At 46.5% G+C, this 20,283-nt stretch overlaps 1 protein-coding gene across 1 annotated transcript in view; it reads left to right on the top strand.

Moving 5' to 3' along the window:
* tlcd5b (TLC domain containing 5b) overlaps positions 1-6,153 on the top strand; it is a 47,282-nt gene extending 41,129 nt beyond the window's left edge. The window contains exon 5 of the transcript XR_013496987.1: positions 6,006-6,153. The gene's annotated coding sequence lies outside the window, so the exon portion shown is untranslated. The remainder of the gene's footprint in view (positions 1-6,005) is intronic.
* The last annotated feature ends 14,130 nt before the right edge of the window (positions 6,154-20,283 follow it).

The raw sequence follows: 20,283 nt of genomic DNA, 5'->3' as shown, positions 1-20,283 counted from the left end.
TTAATAATGGACTCCAGGATCTTACCCACGATCAAGGTCAGGCTAACTGGCTTATAATTTCCCATCTTCAACAGCGGTGTTACATTAGCTACTTTCCAGTCCTCTGGTACCCTCCCTGCCTCCAGTGATTCCTGAAAGATCACCACAAATGCCTCCACAATCTCCTCAGCTCTCTCCTTCAGAACGCTAGGGTGTAGTCCATCCAGTCCGGGTGATTTATCCACCTTCAAACCTTTCAGTTTCCCCAGAACCTTCTCCTTAGTGATGGCCACTGCATTTACCTCTGCCCACTGACTCTCTTGAAGTTCTGGCATGTTACCGGTGTCTTCCACCATGAAGACTGATACAAAGAACCCATTCAGTTCCTCTGCCATTTCTTTGTCCCCCATTACTACTTCTGTCCAAAAAATGTTGGACAAATCCAACCCGGCCAATTACCGTCCCATTCAATCTTCTCTTGATCATCAGTAACATAATGGAAGGGGTCATTGACAGTGCTATCAAGCAGCACCGGCTCAGCAATAACCCTGCTCATGGACACTCAGTTTGGGTTCCACCAGGGTCACTCAGCTCTGACCTCATTACAGCCTTGGTTCAAATATGGACAAAAGAGCTGAATTCCAGAGGTGAGGTGAAAGTGACTGCCCTTGACATCAAGGCCGCATTCGACCGAGTGTGGCATCAAGGAACCCTAGCAAAACTGGAGTCAATGGGAATTGGGGAAAACCCTACACTGGTTAGAGTCATACCTGGCACAAAGGAAGATGATTATGGTTGTTTAAGGTCGGTCATCTCAGGCCCAGGACATCACTGCATTAGTGATGGGTAGGGCATGGTTAGTTTTGGAGCACGAGTCCTCAGTTCTATTGCTGGAATATTGTCAGGGCCCATATCCTTTGCAGTATCCAATGCCTTCAGCTGTTTCGCATATCGCATGGTGTTCCACAGGGGTCAGTGTTAGGGCCACAGCTTTTCATTATATACATTAATGACCTGGAAGATGGAATTGAGGGCATAGTTGTGAAATTTGCAGATGATACAAAGATATGTAGAAGGACAGGTAGTGTTGAGGAAGTGGGGAGGCTGCAGAATGACTTGGACAGGTTAGGGTATTCTATGCCCAAACACCCTCCCTCTGTTATTCGGTCAGAAGTGGGGATGTTCGCTGATGATTGCACAATGTTCAGTGCCAGTCAAGACTCCTCAGATACTGAAGCAGTCCATGTCCAAATGCAGCAAGACTTGGACAATATCTAGCCTTGGGCTGACAAGTGGCAAATAACATTTGCACCATCAAATGCCAGGCAACAAGAGAAGATTCAACCATCTCCCCTTGATATTCAATGGCATTGCCATCACTGAATGCCCCACTATCAACATCCTGGGGGTTACTACTGACCAGAAATTGAACTGTCTAGTCATATAAATACAATGGCTACAGGAGCAGATCGGAGGCTGGGAATGTTGAAGAGAGTTCCATACCTCCTGACTTCAGAAGGCGTGTCCAAAATCTACAAGGCACAACTCAGGATGGAATACTCTCCAATTGCCTGGATCAGTACAGTTCCAACAAAACTTCAGAAGCCAGACAATGTAGAGAACAAAGCTGTTTGCCTGACTGACGCCCCATCCACCACCTTCAACATTCACTCCCTCCACTACCCAGACACAGCGGCAGCATTGTGTATCTTTTACAATTCTACATGATGCACTAACCCCCAGGTATCCATGAGGAGGCCTTGGATGACATCAATTACTTTCCATGCCTTGGGAACCTTGTGTGTCAACAAAGCCTTCAGTTGCCTGAGACTAGAATGTTTGAAGCCAGGACCTCAGACCTGGTACGAAACTCAGAGTCTACAGAGCAGTCATGAAGCTCGGCCTCCTATATGGCTCAGAGATGTGGATTACGTACAGCAGACACCTGGAAAAGTATCACCAGCGATGCCTCTGCAAGATCCTGTAAATCCACTGGCAGGACGGGCACACCAATGTTCTCGATCAGACTGACATCCCAGCATCGAAGCATTGACCAAGTTCGATTAGCTCTGCTGAGTGGATCACATTGTCCACATGCCGGACAGGAGACTCCCAGAACAAACACTCTATTCGGAGCTTCGACATAGCAGTGAACCCCAGGAGAACAAAGAAAATTACAGCACAGGAACAGGTCTTTTGGCCCCCCAAGCCTGCACCAACCATGCTGCCCGACTGAACTAAAACCCCCTACTCTTCCGGGGACCATATCCCTCCATTCTCAAGCGATTCATGTATTTGTCAAGACGCCCCTTAAAATTCCCCCGGCAGCGAGTTCCAGGCACCCACTATCCTCTGCGTAAAAAACTTGCCTCATACATCTCCTTTAAACCTTGCACCTCGCACCTTAAACCTATGCTCCCTAGTAATTGACTCTTCCACCCTGGGAAAAAGCTTCTGACTATCCACTCTGTCCATGCCTCTCATAATCTTGTAGACTTCTATCAGGTCTCCCCTCAACCTCCGTCATTCCAGTGAGAACAAACCAAGTTTCTCCAGCCTCTCCTCATAGCTAATGCCCATCATACCAGGTAACATCCTGGTAAATCTTTTCTGTACCCTCTCCAAAGCCTCCACATCCTTCTGATAATGTGGCAACCAGAATCGAACACTATATTCCAAGTGTGGCCTAACTAAGGTTCTATAAAGCTGCAACATGACTTGCCAATTTTTAAACTCAATGCCCCGGCCAATGAAGGCAATCATGCCATAGGCCTTCTTGACTACCTTCTCCAACTGTGTTGCCACTTTCAGTGACCTGTGTACCTGTACACCCAGATCCCTCTGCCTACAATACTCTTAAGGGTTCTGCCATTTACTGTACATTTCCTATCTGTATTAGACCTTCCAAAATGTATTACCTCACATTTGTCTGGATTAAACTCCATCTGCCATCTCTCCGCCCAAGTCTCCAAACGATCTATGTCCTGTTGTATCCTCTGACAGTCCTATCGCTATCCGCAACTCCACCAACGTTTATGTCATCCGCAAACTTATTAGTTAAACCAGTTACATTTTCCTTCAAATCATTTATATATATTACAAACAGCAAAGGTCCCAGCACTGATCCCTGAGGAATGCCCCTTGTCACAACCCTCCATTCAGAAACACACCCTTCCCACTGCTACTCTCTGTCTTCTATGACCGAGCCAGTTCTGTATCCACCTTGCAGCTCACCTCTGATCCTGTGCGACTTCACCTTCTGCACCAGTCTGCCATGAGGGACCTTGTCAAAGGTCCATGTGGACAACATCCTGCTGCCCTACCCTCATCAATCATCTCCGAGGGCAGAGGAAATGCTTTAAAGACAACCACAAAACTGCCATGAAAATGTGCAATATCCCCACTGGCACCTGGGAATCCCTGTCCCAAGACCATCCGAAGTGGAGGAAAAGCATCTGGGAAGGAACTGAACACCTCGAATTTCATCACCAACAGCAAGCTGAAGCCAAACGTCAACAATATCACCAAGTGTGGCAACCTGGTACCTCACCCACCCGCTCCACCAACCACCATCTGCTGCACCTGTGACAGAGACTGAAGGTCACACCTTGGACCTAAGAATTCTTTCAGTGAGAAAACAAGTTATTCCCATCTCTGAGGGACTGCCTGAGAAGAAGAAATGCTGCAGCAACTTACCAATGCTCCTTCAAATACATCTTTTCAAACTGCGATGTTGACCTTCTCGAAGGACAAAGGCAGCAGATACTTGGGAACACCACCAACTACAAGTTTTCTCCAAGTCATCGTGGGTTTGGAAATATATTGGCTGTTCTTTCACTGTCGCTGGGTCCAAATCCCCAAAGCCTGGAACTGCCTTCCTTCCAGCACTGTGGGTGTACCTACACCACATGGACTGCAGCGGTTAAAGAAGGCAACTCACTACCACCTTCTCAAGGGGCAATTAGGGATTGGCAATGAATTCTAGCCTAGACAATGATGCCCACACCCTGTGAAAGAATAAAAATAAACCTGGTCTTGGGAATGATCAAGCAGCAGTTGTATTGTAAAGTTTAGGCTGAGTGTGGAAAAGGATGAGGAATGATCCAGAGTAAGAATAATTAACTGGGGGAAAGGCAGCTTCAATGGGGTAAGAATGGATCTGGGCCGAACCAATTGGTGTCAAAGGTTGTCAGGAAAAACGGTAGCTGATCACCGGGCTTCCTTCAAAGGAGAGAGAGCACGGGCACAGTCGAGGAAAATTCCTTGGTACAACAACAAACAGATTTTGAGCTTTTTGGATGACAAAAGAGATAAAAATTAAGATATAGAAACCAAAAGTGTGCTTATGACAGATGTCAGGTAGAAAATACAATTGAGAATGATGTTAAGGAAGAGGAGGTGTAAAAAAAAGTAAGAGAAGCAAAGAGAGAGTATGAAAAGAGAGTGGCAGCTAAGATCAAGAGGATTTCCAAAGTTTTCCATTGAATGAATACTTTACATCTGTCTTTTCCAAGGGAAAAGATGCTGGCCAGGCCACGGTGAAAGAGGAGGTCATTCAGACACTAGAAAAGCTTTTAAATTGATGAGGAAATATTGGATAGACTGTCTAGTTTTTTAAAAATGTTTTATTGAAGATTTTTCATTTTTGACAAATAATGCAATAAACTGAAAAATCGGTGCAGTACAGCAAGATCATTTTCAGACAAGTCTATGTAGGAAGAGACGGGAAAGAAATACAGATGGTTCAGATTATTCATTGTAACCAGCGTTACCCATCATACAATTTATGAAAGGAAATATCGATGGATTTGCTGGCGGGTTGTGATATCAGGATAACAGGATGCAGCCACAACCGGCTCAGCAATGCACAACCGAGCTCACAGGCTAATGGTGACCGAGCTACAGAACTTATAGAAAGCAAATCTTTAAAGTAGCTATTTCCATTGCTTATTCACTCATAAAAGATACAGGATATTAGCACAGATAAAATGGTGGTTAAACCACTAAGGATTTTAGTGCCACACTTGGGCATGAATCAAAAGATGCTTCTCCCACCCCAGCCACCTCGGAAGTACAAACGATACAATACGTCTTTTCCCAGATTATATAGTCGGTCTGCACCACAACAAGAGTTAATCAGAGATTCTATAACCCCAAAACAACTGAAATACAAAAAAATACACAAGCCCATTAGTTTTATGGGGGTTTTCCTCATCCGCTGCGAGGACTCATAGGGCCATACCCACTACCTTCATATTAAACATTTGCCCACCTCCCTGCAATGGCACTACTCATTTTAACCATAATTGTAATAAAGGATAGCAGGTGAAGAAGACCACCATTATAAATGCCAGCATTATAAGACAAGAAGACAGATAAAGATTGCATAGCTTCAGTATCATGCAGCCTACACAACACACCCCTCAGAAATGGGAAGTACATTGCCGGTTGTTTTCCACTAAAGATAAATAGATGTTCCTGGATTCACCAGGATATCAGGATGACACACATTCACGACCATGGTCACTCAAATTATTGCCCCGTCAATGTGACAGGATCAATTAAAAGATGAAATTACAGGGGATATGTTCAAGGATTAACAAAGAACTGCAGAATATGACTCAGGATAATGATCGAGATTTGCCTCAGATCTCAGTTACAGGATTGCCTCCATCAATACAAGAGAAGCACAGTCCAGGATTAACACCAGGATATAATTACACGGGGCACAATCCAGGATTAACAATTCCTGATTTTTGCAGTGTAACGGGAGACAAATGCTCATATATCATACAGCCTTGTCAGGATAAAAGACAATATTGTGACGATACTGTGCCTTTAGGAAATGTATTTGTCATGGTTTTTTATGTAGGATCTATTGTAGCAGTTTGTTTTTTATCAGAGCCATTTTCTCCATATATAGCAGCATTGTATTGTTACTGCAGCAGCATAATTGATCTTAATTACTGTAATGTTATTTTAATCTGGACTAATGCAGCGTTCTGTTATTTTGTGTTTTCCTCCAGGAAATTGCAGTGTAAGGGTTGATTGACAGGTAAGGTCATATGACTGGGGACAGTTAGGCTTACACAGAACTAAAGCTCTGTTGCTTTTTTGGAGAAGAACTGCTTCTCTTTTCCCCTTTCTGAGATCTGGGGACTGGAATCTGCTTAGAACAAAGAACAAAGAAACAAAGAACAATACAGCACAGGAACAGGCCCTTCGGCACTCCAAGCCTGCGCCGCTCATGTGCCCAACTAGACCATTCTTTTGTATCCCTCTATTCCCAGTCTGTTCATGTGGTTATCTAGATAAGTCTTAAACAATCCCAGCGTGTCCGCCTCAATCACCTTGCTTGGCAGTGCATTCCAGGCCCCCACCACCCTCTGTATAAAATACGTCCCCCTGACATCTGTGTTGATCCTTGCCCCCCTCACCTTGAACCCGTGACCCCTTGTGTTCGTCACCTCCGACCTGGGAAAAAGCTTCCCACTGTTCACTCTATGCCCTTCATAATTTTATACACCTCTATTAGGTCGCCCCCCCAATCCTCCGTCTTTCCAGGGAGAACAACCCCAGTTTACCTAATCTCTCCACATAGCTAAGACCCTCCATACCAGGCAACATCCTGGTAAACCTTCTCTGTACTCTCTCCAAAGCCTCCACGTCCTTCTGGTAGTGTGGCGACCAGAACTGGACGCAGTATTCCAAATCGTTCTATACAGCTGCAACATCATATGCCAACTTTTATATTCTATGCCCCGTCCAATAAAGGCAAGCATGCCATATGCCTTCTTTACCACCTTCTCCACCTGTGCTGCCACCTTCAAGGATTTGTGGACTTGCACACCTAGGTCCCTCTGTGTTTCTATACTCTTGATGGCTCTGCCATTTATTGTATAGCTCCCCCTTACATTAGATCTACCAAACTGCATCACTTCGCATTTATCTGGATTAAATTCCATCTGCCATTTCTCCACCCAATGTTCCAGCCTATCTATATCCTGCTGTATTCTCTGACAATGTTCGTCACTATCCGCAACTCCAGCAATCTTCGTGTCGTCTGCAAACTTACTGATCACACTCGCTACGTCTTCCTCCAAATCATTTACATATATCACAAACAGCAGAGGTCCCAGTACAGAGCCCTGCGGAACACCACTAGTCACAGACCTCCAACTGGAAAAAGACCCCTCCACTGCTACCCTCTGTCTTCTATGGCTAAGTTAGTTCTCCACCCATCTAGCTAGCTCACCTTTTATCCCGTGAGATTTAACCTTTTGCACCAGCCTGCCACGAGGGACCTTGTCAAACGCTTTACTAAAATCCATATAGACTACATCACAGCCCTTCCTTCGTCAATCGTTTTTGTCACCTCCTCAAAAAACTCAACCAAATTTATGAGGCATGACCTCCCTCGTACAAAACCATGCTGTCTATCGCTAATGAGATTATTCAGTTCTAAACGCGCATATATCCTATCTCTAAGAATCTTCTCCAACAACTACCCTCCCACGGACGTCAAGCTCACCGGCCTATAATTACCCGGGTTATCCTTGCTACCCTTCTTAAATAACGGGACCACATTTGCTATCGTCCAATCCTCTGGGACCTTGGGTCACGGGCATTCGGGCCTCTGATATTCGGGTAAGCGTTCTCCAAGGCAGCCTTCGCGACACACGACGGCGCAGAGTCGCTGAGCAGAAACTGATAGCCAAGTTCCGCACACATGAGGATGGCCTCATCCGGGATATTGGGTTCATGTCACACTATTTGTAACCCCCACAGTTGCCTGGACCTGCAGAGTTTCACTGGCTGTCTTAGAAACATAGAAACCCTACAGTGCAGAAGGAGGCCATTCGGCCCATCGAATCTGCACCGACCACAATCCCACCCAGGCCCTACCCCCGCATATTCTACCCGCTAATCCCTCTAACCTACGCATCCCAGGACTCTAAGGGACAATTTTTAACCTGGCCAATCAACCTAACCCGCACATCTTTGGACTGTGGGAGGAAACCGGAGCACCCGGAGGAAACCCACGCAGACACGAGGAGAATGTGCAAACTCCACACAGACAGTGACCCGAGCCGGGAATCGAACCCGGGACCCTGGAGCTGTGAAGCAGCAGTGCTAACCACTGTGCTACCATTGTCTGGAGACAATACACATCTTTTTAGCCTGTCTTGATGCTCTCTCCATTCACGTTGTTTTGTTTCTTAAAGCCTTGATTAGTTATAAGTATTCACATTCCAACCATTATTCATGTAAATTGAGTCTGTGTCTTTATATGCCCTGTTTGTGAACAGAATTCCAACTCACCTGAAGAAGGGGCTTGGAGCTCCGAAAGCTTGTGTGGCTTTTGCTACCAAATAAACCTGTTGGACTTTAACCTGGTGTTGTTAAACTTCTTACTGTGACCTCACCTGTGTCCAGTGAAGAGACAAAGATTTCTGTTAGAGGCCCAGCAATTGCATCTCTCGCCTCCCTGAGGAGTCTCGGATAGATGCCATCCGGCCCTGGGGATTTGTCTGTCTTAATGTTTCCTAAAAAACCTAACACTTCCTTCCTTGTAATTGAGATTTTTTCTAACGGGTCAACACATCTCTCTGAGACACTACCAGTCAACATGTCCCTCTCCTTTAGAGATAAATCTCTTTCTGTGAGCGTTTGCTGTTTGGGGGTAGAGCTTTCTCTGGACATTGCTGCATGAGTATTAGAAGGACAAGTGTCTGGATCACTCTCTAGAAGTGTCAAAAGGCTGGAAATTTAGCGCCACAGAAGCATATTTGGTTTTCTGTGATAACTGGTGCTAAAGAAGGGATTTATGACAATGGCGGACACTGCTAAATTGGAATAGTAGAGATAGCTCGATGTTAAGATTTATACTTTGTCATGTTTAAGTATTTTAATTGATAAAAGTTACACTAATTTTTATTCTGTGTTCTTAAATAAAGTTTGTTTTGATAAAAGTTTCCTAGTAAGTCACTGGAATCATACCTTATACTCACCCTAATACCAAAATCAAGTGTAAAAGTTAGGGTCTAGGCTAACTTCATAAAATACCTTGGAGTTTCTGATCTAGTCTTTAACAATATCACAAAATCAAGGGAGCAGTTCGGGATTAATGATGAACTGCAGGATAATATAACCATCCACAGAGCCTGAAAAGGCCAAAGCCTGGACAGGATTGTCGAACAACATTGAGGATCCATCCAGAGTTTCACCAAAGCCTTTGCATCTCTGCCATGTTGCTGTCCCAAAGCCCTGATAAAGAGAAACCTAGGCCCTGGCAGATGGCGATGAGCCATCACGTCTGCCCGCACCCAGCCCTTCTACAACGAAGACCAAGGACAAGACAGCTAAGACCAGTGGTCAGAGTCTTTGATCAAGTCCAGGCCTCAAAGACTGGATACAACATGCTTCCATCAAACTTCAAACACCCAGCCTTCAAATCAACATTGTGAAAGCATGGCAGCCAGTTCCCAAATTTGCTGGGAATGTATCCTCAGCTTCCCTCGGGAGACTGGACGCACGGATACTCCTTCTCTGGCCCCATCTCGTTGAATCAACCAGGATGTTTGGAATACTATGCAGCAGGATTTCCAAGGACTCAAGGTGAGCCCCCACTGACGAAACTGCCCTCTTGACAAGCTTCTCTTTTCTGCTTCATCCAGAATGTCTCGCAATTTGTCAGTGTGAAGACCAATAATGTGCGCTGCGGAGCCAAATACAGCTTCACTCACAATGGCAGCGACCATCTTTGATACCTATAGCACTGCCAAAGTTTAGGCCCATTCACAGCGAAACCATCCCAGCAAACTGGGCCCCACCCCAGCCGCCTCTGAATGCCTCAATCAAACAAGGATTTACTTGATTTAACTCAGCTCCCATTTGCCAGATCTAGCCAGGGTCTTCCAGGAACATGGCACAGATTATTGTGGATCATGATTCAGGATAAAAGAAAGGATTAAAAGATGAGTAATGCCAGAGCTCACGGAAATGCAGCTGCTCCTATGCTTACATCATGGGAAGGCATCAAGAAGGCATTCGGCATGCTTGGTTTCATCGGTCAGAACATTGAATACAGGAGTTGGAATGTCTTGTTGAAGTTGTACAAGACATTCGTAAGGCCACACTTGGAATACTGTGTGCAATTCTGGTCACCCTATTATAGAAAGGATATTATTAAACTAGAAAGAGTGCGGAAAAGATTTACTAGGATGCTACCAGGACTTGATGGATTGAGTTATTAAGAGAGGTTGGATAGACTGGGACTTTTTTCTCTGGAGCATAGGAGGCTGAGAGGTGATCTTATAGGGGTCTATAAAATAATGAGGGCATTGATCAGATAGATAGTCATTATCTTTTACCAAAGGTAGGGGAGTCTAAAACTAGAGGGCATAGGTTTAAGGTGAGAGATACAAAAGTGTCCAGAGAGGCAATTGTTTCACACAGAGGGTGGTGAGTGTCTGGAACAAGCTGCCAGAGGTAGTAGTAGAGGCGGGTACAATTTTATCTTTTAAAAAGCATTTAGATAGTTACAAAGAACAGTACAGCACAGGAAACAGGCCCTTCGGCCCTCCAAGCCTGTGCCGCTCATTGGTTCAACTAGACCATTCGTTTGTATCCCTCCATTCCCAGACTGCTCATGTGACTATCCAGGTAAGTCTTAAACGATGTCAGCGTGTCTGCCTCCACCACCCTACTTGGCAGCGCATTCCAGACCCCCACCACTCTCTGTGTAAAAAATGTCCCTCTGATATCTGAGTTATACCTCGCCCCTCTCACCTTGAGCCCGTGACCCCTCGTGATCGTCACCTCCGACCTGGGAAAAAGCTTCCCACTGTTCACCCTATCTATACCCTTCATAATTTTGTACACCTCTATTAGGTCTCCCCTCATTCTCCGTCTTTCCAGGGAGAACAAGCCCAGTTTACCCAATCTCTCCTCATAGCTAAGACCCTCCATACCAGGCAACATCCTGGTAAACCTTCTCTGCACTCTCTCTAAAGCCTCCACGTCCTTCTGGTAGTGCGGCGAACAGAACTGGACGCAGTACTCCAAATGTGGCCTAACCAGCGTTCTATACAGCTGCAACATCAGACTCCAGCTTTTATACTCTATACCTCGTCCTATAAAGGCAAGCATACCATATGCCTTCTTTACCACCTTCTCCACCTGTGCTGCCACCTTCAAGGATTTGTGGACTTGTAACATTGTTACAAATCTAGGTCCCTCTGTGTTTCTATACTCTTGATGGCTCTGCCATTTATTGTATAACTCCCCCCTACATTAGTTCTTCCAAAATGCATCACTTCGCATTTATCCGGATTAAATTCCATCTGCCATTTCTCCGCCCAATTTTCCAGCCTATCTATATCCTGCTGTATTGTCCGACAATGTTCATCGCTATCCGCAAGTCCAGCCATCTTCGTGTCATCTGTAAAGTTGCCGATAATACCAGTTACACCTTCTTCGATGGGTACGATGGGTGTAGAGGGGTATGGGCCAAATGCAGGCAATTGGGATTAGCTCAGGGGTTTAAAAAAAAAAGGGCGGCATGGACAAATTGGGCCGAAGGGCCTGTTTCCATGCTGTAAACCTCTATGACTCTATGTGACCCGCCCCCCGCCCCCCCCCCCCCCCTCCTCTCGGGATGTCTGTATTTAAAGAGGATGAGATGTATCTAACGATACGGAGAGAAGTGAGAACTAAAATTGCAGAAGCACTGGCCATAATTGTTTAGTCCTCCTTAGACTCAGGAGTGATGTTGGAGGCCTGGAGAATTACAAATGTTACACCCTTGTTTGAAAGGTGTAAACATAAGCCCAGTAATTACAAGACAGTCAATTTAGCTTTGATGAAGGGGAAACTTGTACAAGCAATAATTCAGGACAAAATTAAAATCAATTAAAGAAAGCCTGTATGGATTTCTGAAGGGAAAATCTTATTGAACTAAATTGCTGTAGTTTTTTGATGAGGTAATAGATGTGGTATACACGGACTTCCAAAAGGGGTTCAATACAATCCCACACAACAGATTTGTGAGCAATTTTATAGTTCAAGAAATAAAGGGGCAGTAACAACATGGACATGGAATTGGTTAAATGAGAGGAAACATTGAGATGTGGTTAGTGGTTGTTTTTTGGACTGGAGGAAGGTTTGTGGTAGTTCCCAGGGGTCAGCATTGGGATCCTTGCTTTTCCTGATATATATCAATGAGCTAGATTTTGGTGTACTGGGCACAATTTCAAGGTTTTGGATAATATGAAGCTTAGAAGCATTGTAAACGCTGAGGAGCAGAGGGTGGACTTCAAAGCGACATTGACAAATTGGTGGTGTGAGTAGACAGATGGCAGATGAGGTTCAATGTGGAGAAATGTTACAAACACACAATCATAGGAATTAGGAGCAGGAGTAGGCCACTCGGCCCCTCTTGCCTGCTCTGCTCTTTCAGAAGATCATGGCTGATCTGATTGTAATCTCAACTCCACATTTCCACTTACTCCTGATAACCTTTCACCCCCTCACTGATCAAGAATCTATCTTGCTCTGTTTTTAAAATATTCAAAGTCCCTGCTTCAAATCTCCTCTGCACTGGAGGGGGTGCAGAGGAGATTCACTGGGTTGATGCCGGAGTTGAGAGGGTTGGCTTATGGGGAGAGACTGAGTAGACTGGGGCTATACTCATTGGAATTCAGAAGAATGAGGGGAGATCTAATAGAAACATATACAATTATGAAGGGAATAGATAAGATAGAAGCAGGGAAGTTGTTTCCACTGGCAGGTGAAACTAGAACTAGGGAGCATAGCCTCAAAATGGGGGGGAGCAGATTTAGGACTGAGTTGAGGAGGAACGTCTTCACACAAAGGGTGTGAATCTGTGGAATTCCCTGCCCAGTGAAGCAGTTGAGGCTACCTCATTGAATGGTTTTAAGGCAAAGATAGATAGATTTTTGAATAGTAAAGAAATTAAGGGTTATGGTGAGCAGGTGGGTAATTGGAGCTGAGTCCACGAAAAGATCAGCCATGATCTTATTGAATGGCGCAGCTGGCTCGAGGGGCCAAATGGCCTAATCCTGCTCCCAGTTCCTATGTTCCACTGCCTCCTGGGGAAGAGAGTTCCAGAGACTCACAATCAGCTGAGAGAAAGAAACAGCTCTTCATCTCTGTATTAAATGAATGACCCCCTAGTTCTTATTCCTCTCCACATCCACGCAGTCCAGACCCCTCAGGATCCTATATATTTCAATCAAGTTGCCTCTTACTCTTCTTAACTCCAGAAGATACAAGCCTATCCTATCCAATCTTTCCTCATAGGACAATTTGCCCATTCCTGGTATTGGTCTAGCGAACCTTCTCTGAATTGTTTCCAATGTATTTACATATTTCCTTAAATAAGGAGACCAATACTGTACACAACACTCCAGATGTGGTCTCACCAATGCCCTGTGCAATTGAAGCATAACCTCCCTACTTTTGTATTCAAATCACCTCACAATAAACAACAACATTCTATTTGCTTCCCTAATTACTTGCTGTACCTGTTTACTATCGTTTTGCTATTCATGCACCAGAACACCCAGATCCCTCTGCACCTTACAGCTCTGCAATCTCTCACAATTTACATAATAAGCTTAGTTTTTATTCTTCTTGCCAAAATAGACACTTTCACACTTTGGCAGGAATATCATGGAGAGACATCATAAAATAAAGGGTTCAATTTTAAAGGGAGTGCAGGAGCAGAGGGACCTGGGTGTACATGTGCATAAGTCATTGAAGTTGGCAGGATAGTTCAGAGTGCAGTTAACAAAGCAATAGTATGCCAGGTTTTATTAATAAGGGCATAGAGTGAAAGTTTATGTTGAACTTGTATAAGATGCTAGTTTGCCCTCAGCTGGAGTATTGCGTCCATTTCTGGGTGCCACACTTTAGGAAGGATGTGAAGGCACTGGAGAGAATGCAGGAAAGATTCACCAAAATGGTTCCTGGGATGAGGAACTTCAATTGCAAAGATAGATCAAAGAAGTTGTGATTGTTCTGGCTGAGAGAAGGTTTGAGTGGAATTCAAAATCACGAGGGGTCTGGATCGGGAAAAACTCATCTAATTTGTTAACAAGAGGGCAGAGATTTAAAATAATTGGCAAAAGAAGCAAAAGCAATATGAGAAAAATCACTTTTATTCAGCAAGTGGTTAGGTCTGGTATGCAGTGCCTTAGGTGGAAGTAGCTTCTATCGAGACAGTTATCAGAAAAATAGGAGTAGCAGCGTAACAGGGAGAAGGCAGGAGAATGGAACCAAGTGAATTGCTCTTCTTGAGAGTTGGTGCAGAGCGATGGGCTGAATGACCACTCTCTGCATTGTAATAATTCTGTCATTCTGTGTTGCAAAGAATAGAGTATGCAACAAGAAAAGAGTCATTGCTGGATTTGGTTCTGGGGAATGAGTGAAAAGTGAATCGTGTGCAGGGCGTAGAAGGTCTGCAGAGAGATTTGGACAGGCTGAGTGAGTGGGTGAGGATCTGGCAGATGGAGTATAATGTTGACAAATGCGAGGTTATTCACTTTGGAGGAAATAATAGCAAATTGGATTATTATCTAAATGGAAAAAAATTACAACATGCTACTGTGCAAAGGGACCTGGGGGTCCTTGTGCATGAGACGCAAAAAGCCAGTCTGCAGGTGCAACAGGTGATCAAGAAGGCAAATGGGATGTTATAAGAACATAAGAAATAGGAGCAGGAGTAGGCCATCTAGCCCCTCGAGCCTGCCCCGCCATTCAATAAGATCATGGCTGATCTGACGTGGATCAGTACCACTTACCCGCCTGATCCCCATAACCCTTAATTCCCTTACCGATCAGGAATCCATCCATCCGCGCTTTAAACATATTCAGCGAGGTAGCCTCCACCACCTCAGTGGGCAGAGAATTCCAGAGATTCACCACCCTCTGGGAGAAGAAGTTCCTCCTCAACTCTGTCTTAAACCGACCCCCCTTTATTTTGAGGCTGTGTCCTCTAGTTTTAACTTCCTTACTAAGTGGAAAGAATCTCTCCGCCTCCACCCTATCCAGCCCCCGCATTATCTTATAAGTCTCCATAAGATCCCCCCTCATCCTTCTAAACTCCAACGAGTACAAACCCAATCTCCTCAGCCTCTCCTCATAATCCAAACCCCTCATCTCCGGTATCAACCTGGTGAACCTTCTCTGCACTCCCTCCAATGCCAATATATCCTTCCTCATATAAGGGGACCAATACTGCACACAGTATTCCAGCTGCGGCCTCACCAATGCCCTGTACAGGTGCATCAAGACATCCCTGCTTTTATATTCTATCCCCCTCGCAATATAGGCCAACATCCCATTTGCCTTCTTGATCACCTGTTGGCCTATATCGCAAGGGGGATAGAATATAAAAGCAGAGCTGTCTTGCTGCATCTGTACAGGGCATTGGTGAGGCCGCAGCTGGAATACTGTGCGCAGTATTGGTCCCCTTATTTGCAGAAGGATATATTGGCCTTGGAGGGAGTGCAGAGAAGGTTCACCAGGTTGATACCAGAGATGAGGGGTGTTGATTATGAGGAGAGACTGAGCAGATTGTGTTTGTACTCGTTGGAATTTAGAAGGCTGAGGGGGGGATCTTATAGAGACCTATAAGATAATGAAGGGGCTGGATAGGGTAGAGGTGGAGAGATTCTTTCCACTTAGAAAGGAAGCTAGAACTAGAGGGCACAGCCTCAAAATAAAGGGGGGTCAGTTTAGGACAGAGTTGAGGAGGAACTTCTTCTCTCAGAGGGTGGTGAATCTCTGGAATTCTCTGCCCACTGAAGTGGTGGAGGCTACCTCGCTGAATATGTTTAAATCACGGATAGATGGATTCCTGATCGGTAAGGGAATTAGGGGTTATAGGGATCAGGCGGGTAAGTGGAACTGATCCACTTCAGATCAGCCATGATCTTATTGAATGGCAGGGCAGGCTCGAGGGGCTAGATGGCCTACTCCTGCTCCTATTTCTTATGTTCTTATGAGGTGGGTCAAATGATTCAAGTGTCAGCAGAGGAACATTTAGGCGAGAATGACTATAGAATGAGAAGCTTTAGGGTAGCTATGAAAAAAGACATTGAACAATCCAGAGAAAATTAGTTCATTTGAAGGAAGAGCAATTTCATTGGGGGTGAGGACATTTCTGGCCAAGTAAATGGAAATCAATGAGTGGCAGGGTTGTGACCACACAGATGCTGAGCAAACTGAACCCCAGAGGGAAACTTGGGAAATGGGCCATACCATTTTTTGGTTTCCACAAACGAGAAAGTACTGATGTTGGCAGCGAGAAATCCAATCTTTTGGATTTTAAAAATTAAAAGTAAAAGATATATTAACAAGAGGAAAAGAAAATTTAAGGACACAAAATTACAGTTACATAGTTAAAATTAGTCTTACAAAATTTTCCTTCAAAAGACTTCCTACTTGGTCAGATCCACAAGTAAACACCTTCCGGACTACACTTCTTTATAGATGTTTAGCTATAAAAATCCAATGATATTCCCAAAAGCAAGCTGCTGTAGCTTTAATAAGACGTACCATACAATTTCTCAAACCCACTTCTACTCCTTTGTGGAAATCAAAGATTGCAGAAACGAAAAGACGGGGATTCTCCCCAAATAATTCTAAGTGTTGAATTTGCGTGAAAACTGGAGCCAATCATGCTGGTTTTTTCAGTGGGAGTTTGAAAATGAATCTCCCGCACTCTGTGCACTGCAGAGTACACGAGTGTGAATCACGCTGCGGGATCTGTGCGGGATCTATTCCCACCCGGAAACTGGCAGCATAGCGCTGAGCAGGCCACTGCGCATACGCTGATCCGTCATTGCTGAGTTCGGCGCATGCGCGGTGGCCCCTGACTGCGACCTCCCGATTGCTGGCCAGCTCCATGATCCCTGCAATGCCGGCCCTCTCACCCCCCCACAGCCAGGTTGCTGGCCCCTCTGCACATTCCCGGGCCAGCTCTGACCCCCCCCACCTCCCGGCCCGCCCCGCCCCGATCTCCAGCAACCCCCCCCAACAGTTACACCCCCCACATGCCAACCTCCCCCATGTGCAGGCCCGATCCCCCCCCCCCCCAGCAGGCTGACACCCCCAACCCCAATGGCCAGCCCCGATCGCTGGCCTCCTTCCCTCCCCTACTGATCCTGACTGCAGAGTGGCAGCGGGACACCCCACCCCCACCGATCGCCCCCATAGGCCCCACTCCTCAGATACTGAAGCAGTCCGTAACTGTGTGCACAAAGGCTGGGACATTCAGCTTTAATCTGATAAGTAGCAAGTAACATTTGTAACACACAACTCTCAGACAATGTCCATCTCCAACAAGGGAAGATCTAACCATATCTCCTTGGGGAAGAAGCAGAAAGGGTCGAGAGCCTCAGGTTTTTAGGTGCCCAGATCACTAACAACCTGTCCTGGTCGCCCCCATGCCGACACTATAGTTAAGAAAGCCCCACCAACGCCTCTACTTTCTCAGAAGACTAAGGAAATTTGGCATGTCAGCTACGACTCTCACCAACTTTTACAGATGCACCATAGAAAACATTCTTTCTGGTTGTATCACAGCTTGGTATGGCTCCTGCTCTGCCCAAGACCACAAGGAACTACAAAAGGTCGTGAATGTAGCCCAATCCGTCACGCAAACCAGCCTCACATCCATTGACTCTATCTACACTTCCCGCTGTCTCGGCAAAGCAGCCAGCATAATTAAGGACCGCACGCATCCCACACATTCTCTCTTCCACCTTCTTCCGTCGGGAAAAAGAGACAAAAGTCTGAGGTTACGTACCAACCGACTCAAGAACAGCTTCTTCCCTGCTGCTGTCAGACTTTTGAATGGACTTACCTTGCATTAAATTGATCTTTCGTTACAGCCTAGCTATGACTGTAACACTACATTCTGCACTCTCTCGTTTCCTTCTCTATGAACAGTATGTTTTGTCTGTATAGCGCGCAAGAAACAATACTTTTCACTGTCTGTTAATACATGTGACAATAATAAATTAAATCAAAATTTCATTCGAGTGCAATACCATTGCTGAATTTTTCACCATTGATATCCAGAGCGTGACCATTGACCAGAAACTTTACAAAAACCACCGTATAAATAATGTGGCTACAAAAGCGGAAGTTGGGGATTTTGCAGTGCGGAACTCATATCCTGACTCCCCACAGCCTGTCCACCATCTACAAGGCACAAGTCAGGAGCGTGTTGGAATACTCCCCGCTTGCCTGGATGAGTGCAGTTACAACACTTGACACCATCCAGGACAAAGCAGCCTATTTGATTGGTATCTCTTCCATTACCTTAAAATTCAACCACTCCACCACCAACACACCAAGCAGCAGTGTGTACCATCTACTGCAGGAACTTTCCAAGGCTCTTACAACACCTTGTAAACCTGCAAACTCTACCAGCTAGAAGGACAGGGGCTGGAGATGCATGAGAACACCAGCACCATCTCCCCTTCGCATCGCTCACATTCTGACTTGGAATTATATCGCTGTTCCTTCACTGTTGTGGGGTCAAAATCCTGGAACCCTCTCCCTAACAGCAATATGGATGTGCCTACACCACATGGACCACTGCTGTTCAAGAAGACTGCTCACCACCACCTTCTCAAGAACATTAGGAGAGCACAAGGTGTTGTCCTAGCCAGCAAGGAACCAATAAAACAAAATACTGTTAAACTGTGGGGTGGCCACATCCAGAAGTGTACTATCTGTGTGAGTTCCTCAACTTGAGGATGTAAGGTGTCCAACACCAGCTGTCACTCAGAGTATCTTGGTCCCATTACCTCAGCTGAATAATTCTGCCATCTGAAGACCAGACATGATCTTGAGTCCCAATGTGAAAGCTAAGAGTGATCAAGTCCTGTGTAACTGTTCATAGATTAACATTGCTATGAATGAGAAGAGCAGAAACATGCTTTAAACTGCATAGGAACAAAGTTGAAAAATTTGGTGCCCTGAGCCAGGATCCACTGTCAGTTGGTGTCTGTCTCTCCAGGTCTCGGTGAGCTGCTTGTGTCCCAGACCAATGTGGAGTTGGGAGAGTGTTGGGAATGTGCAGGTCCAGGGTCGGAAGGAGCAGACAAACTCCAAGCAAACACCCAGCCAACTCCTGGAGCAACAGCTGCCTCACATGTGGCAGAGTCTGTGGATGGAGTTTGGATTCCATCTCAGCACCCTTTAAACCCGAGTGGAAAGAGTCACCCTGGATCCTGAGTGAGTGAGGGAGGGAGAGAGGGAGTGAGGGAGGGAGAGAGGGAGTGAGGGAAGGAGTGAGTGAGAGAGTGAGTGAGGAAGGGAGAGAGGGAGTGAGGGAAGGAGTGAGTGAGGGAGTGAGAGAGGAAGGGAGAGAGTGAGTGAGAGAGGGAGAGAGGGAGTGAGGGAAGGAGTGAGTGAGTGAGAGAGTGAGGGAGGAAGGGAGAGAGTGAGAGAGTGAGTGAGGGAGTGAGAGAGTGAGGGAGGAAGGGAGAGAGTGAGTGAGAGAGGGAGAGAGGGAGTGAGGGAAGGAGTGAGTGAGTGAGAGAGTGAGGGAGGAAGGGAGAGAGGGAGTGAAGGAGTGAGTGTGCCAGCCTCCTTCCCCCTCCCTGTGGCTCTGACTCCGGCTCTGGGCTGGGATTCAGCCCCTTGCGAGCAGTGTCCAGAGCGGGACTGGGGGGGGGAGCCGGGATTACTTTGTGCGGAGCCGCCCCGGGAGGCGGTGAAGCGGCGGGCGGAGGGAGCGGTGGCGGCGGCCGGAGGTGAAGCGGTTGGAGCAAAGTAACAAAGTAGCAACCGGAGCGGACCGGGATCGGGATCGGGAACCGGAGCGGAACCGGGATCGGGATCGGGAACCGGAGCGGAACCGGGATCGGGATCGGGAACCGGAGCGGAACCGGGATCGGGATCGGGAACCGGAGCGGAACCGGGATCGGGATCGGGATCCGGAGCGGAACCGGGATCGGGATCCGGAGCGGCGGCACCGGGAGCAGCGCCGGGATCGGGACAGGGAGCGGCCGCAGCGGCGCCGGATCCGAGGCCCGGGATGGAGCCCCGCCGCTGACCGGAGCCGGAGCGGAGCGAGCAGGCCCGGAGCCGGGGTGTGGGCCCGGGGCAGGCCCGGGGCGGGGGTGTTGGGCCGGGGCCCGGGGCGGCGCTTGGCTCCCGGATACTTGGTGACATTTGGCGGACACTTTGTTGCCGCGCGGATCCTGCTCCGATTCCCAATCCGGAACAGCAGCTCCGGCCTCCGGCAGAGCGGCCACTGGG

Source organism: Mustelus asterias, unplaced genomic scaffold (genome assembly GCF_964213995.1).
Source record: "Mustelus asterias unplaced genomic scaffold, sMusAst1.hap1.1 HAP1_SCAFFOLD_2237, whole genome shotgun sequence".
In the NCBI taxonomy this organism is placed as follows: domain Eukaryota; kingdom Metazoa; phylum Chordata; class Chondrichthyes; order Carcharhiniformes; family Triakidae; genus Mustelus; species Mustelus asterias.
The sequence above is the reverse complement of the archived record's forward strand: the minus strand, read 5'-3'. Positions and strand labels throughout refer to the sequence as shown.